The sequence below is a fragment of the Aphidius gifuensis genome, linkage group LG1 (assembly GCF_014905175.1).
Source record: "Aphidius gifuensis isolate YNYX2018 linkage group LG1, ASM1490517v1, whole genome shotgun sequence".
Taxonomy (NCBI): Eukaryota; Metazoa; Arthropoda; class Insecta; order Hymenoptera; family Braconidae; genus Aphidius; species Aphidius gifuensis.
The window spans coordinates 27,034,525-27,041,402 of record NC_057788.1 but is presented as its reverse complement, the minus strand read 5'-3'; positions in this window follow the sequence as shown (position 1 = coordinate 27,041,402).

The window sequence follows — 6,878 nt, the reverse complement described above, 5'->3', positions numbered from 1 at the left end:
TGGTGGTAGAATAAGGCCACATTTTGTTCAACGTTAGAACCAGTACTCAGTAACGATCTACGTACTTTTACGTATAACTTTCTTGTTACTATTTGTTAAGTGCAATTTTCATTCAGTAAAAAGACCTCTCTTATCCGTAAGACGATAGGAACTTCCTAAAACAAAGTAGAAACAAGAAACTTTTTTTTAACTTGAAAATATATATGTATATTTAAAAAGGATACATAAAACAAAATAAAAATTATTTAATAATAAAAAAATTAAATTGCTAGACTAGATTTAAAATAATAATAATAAGCAGAAAGATTTTTTAATAGTCGAGAGAAAAGATATAGCTTGTCATTATAAATATATTTATGTTTTAATTATTAATTTTTTCTATTTATTTATTCATTTGTTTATATATTTATTCATTTATTATTATTTTTATTATTGAAAAATTTTATTTTTACTTGAACAATACAAAAAATTAACTTGACAAAAGTAAAATTTGTTATGAGAAAAGTAAAAATAAACTTGAGTAACTGTAAACATTTGACTTGTGATTCAAATAGTGCTATTTACATTTTTTTTCTTTTGAATGCTTTGACGTTCAAGTACACAACAATTGTTGAAATTTTATAATAAAATATTTAAGTCTATTAACGTAATATATGCTAAATTGCAGAATATAATTACCTTCATCATCTTAAAGTATTTTTAAAATACGACATTTATTTAAGTTTTGTGATCTACTGAAACAATGTAATCAAGAACACTTGGACTTTAAAGTTTTACTTTGAACGCGATAATTATTTGACCTGATAAAATTGTAGAAAATTGTTTTAAAGTATATTATTATTATTATTATGAATTTTTTAATGATTAATTATATAAAAGAAAACGATAATACTCTTTTCAAAATTTTGTGGTTGTCTTGAGACAGCCAAGGAAAAAAAATAGAAAATTAAAACTCAAGTCTCGAGTTTCTATCTGTGTCTATTGTTCAATTTGAATAGCTCAGTAATTTTTATAAACCAAAGTAGAAAATCCATCAGCTTGTCTGTTGAAAAATCATAATACAAACATTTTTAATTATATATTTATTCTACTAGAAAGTTTCGTTGAAAATATTTTCACATAATTATAAATTGATAGAAAATTGACTCTAATTAGTTGAATAAGTAGCATATATTTTTCATGTATATTATTCAATCAATATTTCGTAATCCATAAATTTTCAAGTAATTTAATATTACACCAAAAATAAAAAGCGAAAAACAATACACTATTTTTCGTGTATTATTTTTCAATTAATTTTTTTCATTTTATAAATACCATTTTCAAAAATACCGCGGTTGTTGAAACCTTTATGTATTTTTATATTAAAATATACAAACAAATTTTTGATGTAAATTTTGCAACAAAATACGATACAAATACATTTATAAATTTTTATTTATTTTTTTAAATTTTTTCCATTGTGTAAACCAATATCTAAACAGTTAAATTCACACACCGTATAACGTTCAGTCCAGATACCCGTTCACGTCCGCAATTATAATGTCATACATAAATAACAAGCGAAAAAAAAAAAAAATTTTTGTGGTCTACGTGGTTCTCGTTAATTTATTATGCTAACACTGTATTTTAAATTTTATTTTATAAAATATATTTTTATTTTTTCCACTTTTAAACTTCACGTTTGTAAATTAAATTTTGTTTAATCAAAATATCTGATAACAATGTCATTAATTTCAATTAACCAAAAGTACCCTTGAATTTTGTTTGATATCACATTGAAGTATCATGTTTAACGATAAATAAAAAATAAAACAAGATCATTTATAATTTAATTTTCAACAAATTGTAGTGTCCAGTATCAGGGAAATAATTTCAACCGATTTCTTAACATTTCAATACATAATAAAAAATAGCAAGCCATACAATTTTAACTCAATTTTCTTTTCATTTTCAAAACTTCCTTATATAGAATATAAAATAAAAATAATAAAAATAAAAATACAGTATAAAATAAAAACCATTGATTTTATTGTATATACAATTTGGTATTCGTGAAAATTGTCCAAAGGGTAAATTGAGCATTACCGAACGAATAGAATAAGAAATCTATATATATATTGAAGTAAAATACGAATAAATGGTGCAAAGAGAGTATATATATGAGACTGAGAAAAAACGATTGAAGGCCGGCCTGTTGGAGTGAATGCCTGGTCCATGGAGACGAATAAAGTTTTCGGCTACAGAGACCATCCAATCTTTCCCACGGATCATTGGACTTTTATATCGTTGGGGAATGTCTCGTCTATTTCCAAGCTCTATCTATTACATGAAATACGACAGTGTATATGTGTTAGTAAAGTAAAGTAACTCTCATTCTTCGTCATTTTAACAAAAAAAAAAAAAATAATAAAAGCAAAAAGCTCGCTGTAATTTTGTTTTATTTTTTTTCCTCGATTATTATTATTTTTTTTTTTTCGAGTCGTCAAATAGTGTTGCTTAGAATAGTAACCGACTTCATAAAGATAAAACACTGCTAAATATGTTGTATATATTTTTATTTTTATTTATTTTTTTTTTCGTTATTTTATTTCGACATGACCTCAAATCCAAATTGCATATAGTATGAACCTCAGACACCAGGTGCTTTTAACAATCCCCTCAAGCAAATATATGTATACATGAAGTGTGCTGCTTCATTCCTTCTAAATTTTACCAAACCCAAGGCTATTTATTTTCTTGAAAATTTATAGATCCCCACCGACGATTTGTCCGACAAAATTATTCCTCATTCCAAAAGCGTGTTTAACTCGGTTAAATGGTTTTATATATACTGAATTATATATTCTCACACTGGTTTTAGTCTAATGTACGATGGAAATTCAAATATTTCTTTGTCAAAAAAAAATATTAAAAAAAAAAACAAAACGTTTTTCATTAGTTATTACATTGTTTTATAATGTTTTGTTCATGAACAATGTATGGCTTTTTTTTTTTTAAATTTCTTATTTTGATGTTATAAATCAGAGGATAGATTTTCCTTTTTTTTTTCCATAAAGAAAAATTAATATGTAAAAATGACACTAAATTTTCTTTCATGTTTCAATGTTTTTTAGTTTATTCAATTCATATTTTTTACTTTATACTTTTGCCTTTTCAAGTTACTTTTACAATAATTTATAATTATTATTTATTTTTTTTTTTTATATTATTAAATTATCAAAGGGAAAATGAGCTTATGATAAAAGCTGATGTAATATTCGTTGAGCTGAAGTAGAGAAAAGAAAATATATAAATATTAAAATTTATCAAAGTTTATATATAAAAATAAAAATATGAATTCGTTGAATGTTATTGAATTTTAATGCTATAACTGCGTATTTCCGTTTTTTTTTTTTTTATTCTAAATCTATATAAAATATATATTTCCGTACAATTTTTTTTATTCTGATACCCATAAAATCCGTAATCAAGCTTTGCTATATTTCTTTTTATTTTATTTCCGATTAAATATTTTATTGGCATATGAAAGTATAAAAAATATCCATTATACTTTCTTTTTATTATTTAAAAAAAAAAAATTTATATTTTATAAATTTACATTTAATTATAAAGTTTTTTGTATATATATTTATAATTTTTTGTTGCATTAAGGATATTGAGTATTACGTTTTTCAACACAAAGCCATCACAGTGTGCAGCTCACTTGACTTGCTCGTTTTATTTTCAAGACATCCCCCTAAAGCCACTATACTTTTAAGAAAAGAAACTTCAAGTCGTCCATTTAATGCTCATCTCATTTATCTTCTGGTCTACAATTGTATATATAGTTTTTTTTTTTATCATTGTCTTGAACACTAGAAAAATCCATTCTTATTTCTTGGTTTTACTTCATTGCAGCAATTTCCTTTTTATTTTTTTATTTTTTTAAATATTCATTATTTTCAAGATCTCAAAGGATATAAATACACTTTTGTAAATTATTTAAAAAATGAAACAATGAATTTAATACACACATATATTTTATATTTCTTTCGTACTGTGAAAATCTTTATTTCAAAAAATAGTAAAACAAATTTTTTCTATTTTTTATATCATCCTTTAAATTTATTTGTAATTTTAACAATTGAAAAGTATGACAAACTTGGTGATCCACAATCCTCTTGGTGGTCAGAAAGTGGCTTCTCACTACTCACACTAAAACAAATAAATATATACATATATATAAATTGCATATATCCATATGTACATTTGAACATCCTCCTAGTGAAATTACATCCGGCAAATATTGACCACCAAATGTTAACATTTCATTATCTATATACTCAAACAAAAATGAAAAGAAATAAATTAACTATTTCATTTAATGAATTACAACGTGAATAAATATTATTTCTTTATTTTAATTTTTCAATTTTACTTTTTGTTTCAGTGTTCCGTATACCTACACGTTGAACGTTTCTTATTTGGTGTCTTGGTGAGTAAATTTTTTAATTTTCTATAAATTACATTGTGCATTTTAAATATTTAATTTTCAATCATTATTTTATTTATTCATTCAAACTATTGTAATTATCCAATATCGGTCTAATGACGTCTTATGTCGAAAATCAATTATATATTATTATATTTGGAAGATGACAATCCTTAGGCAATTAAATTGATACAGTTCATGCATGTACAATATACATTGGTGTATGTATACATATGTCTTTGTGTACTGAGTAAATTGTTAGGTTGAAATTGTACAATGCTTAAGGGTATATTGTAACGAGTAGCATGTATACATAGTACATCATTTGGTGTCACTTTTTGTTGTGCTTTGATCGTAACTTATTTTGAAGACACTGCACAATTGACATTTACAATAATGTTCTAAAATACTTGTCGATTATTAGCACTATTATCATATTTAAATTAAAATTCCCAAACAAATATTTTACAAAATTAATTACATCAATGATAAATAATATTAATTAATAATAAAATTAATTATCTATGAAATTTAAACGAGGTGTTTTGAAAATTCAACTAAATTTATAGATATAAATAAATTTTGAATGGTGTTTAGATTGCGTGTGTGTGTGTTGTGTGATGAATTTTCGTGTGAGACAGTGACAGGAAAAGAGAAATGATATTGGGTGAAAACTGAAAAGCGTGGAGCCGCGATTGAAAGGGTCAATAAAGAGAAGAGGAGGAGGAGGTATGAGTGAGAGATACATGTTGGTTGGTGGTTGGTTGGTAGATGGTAGTTAGACTATAAACCACAAAAGACAATGGCTGTTTTAGTAATAGAATAACGCGCGGGGTACACTCCATGTCCTCGCTCAATTCAATTAATGTCGTTATCCAACGAGAGATCCTGCATGTAGAGGCTTTTGATCGTAGCTTCTATTGAATGTCGCTTGTTGGATTATTCGATCCGATAGATTGCCGTGGTTGTTCAATATCTACCTTGGTTAAATGACAATAAAGGTAGTTACAATCACCTGCCAATCATTCTCAATAATCTATATTAATTTTTCTTCAATTTATTTATTTATTTATTTTTAATTTGATATTAAAAATCAACAATTTCATATATATATTTTTTAATTAAATTATAATTTTAATTTACAAATTATTTATTTATATATAAAATAAATAAATTTATTTATTTTTATTTATTTAGTTTTAATTTAATATATATATTGAATCAGTTTTTTTTATTTATTTATTTTTTTCATTCATTGATTACAATCAGTGACAGTTCATTTGGCTGGTTTTCAATTAAACAGGAGCATACTGATTATCACGTAACTGGCTAAACAAAAAGCATGAACTATAGCGTCCATCGTGTTTGTGTTTATCGTCAAGCGTCAACGATTGTGAAACGCCCCTCTGTTTAGTGGTGCTTCCATACCAATTTTCTATAAAATCCACTTCCTTTCCCTTCTCATCCTCTCGATTTTCCTTTTCAAAATATATGTGTATATATCCCACATATAGATATATAAAATTGATAAATTTTACTATCTCGTGTTTGCGGTTTCCTGTTGGTCTGATGGGAATTCACCGATGTACAATGAGTTTGAATTTCAGATTTATTTATTTATTTATTTTTTTTATATTTTATAATACAAGGCTTGTATATTGTTTTGTTATTTTCTGTATTATATAACAATACATTGAATTACATGGTTCTCGGAATTTAAATTATTATTTAGAAATTATATTTTTAATTATTTATATTTTTGAAAATTTATAATTATAATTTAGTTTGTGTTTTGAATAAAAAAAAGACCAAACTATATTGAAAAATAAAAAGTAAAAACGTTATTTTATAATTTTCATTATTGTATAGATGTGTAAACAAAGCTCCGGAATATTATAGCTTTATCATCTGCATTTCAGCTTTTCAAATGTTTACTTTTACGTTAAAAGAAAAAAAAAAAATTCTTTTTTATTATTCATATTTTTTTTTATTTTTTGTTCTTTTTGTTTCACAATTTTTTACAAATATCCGTTAAACCATCACGGTATAATCCTCAATGCACCTGAATCACTTGTGTAGATAATTTTTTTTTACAAAAAAAAAAATTCAACTATACATAAAAAAAAAAATTTTAAATCTTTGGTTTTTTAAAAAACCACACGTCAGTTAAAATAATAAAATATTCCATATATTTGTCATTTTTACTATGCTTCAGTCGAGCTGGCAAAAAAAAAACTAAAAAAATAAAATATTCTGTAAAGTATTTTTCATTATAAAAAAATTTTATCAATAATTTTAATTTCGTAAAAAAATAATAATGATGTATCGATTGCTAATTATTAATAGCCACAACATATAGATATAAAATTTTTAAATTAATTTTATTGAAAATTAACATGAAAAA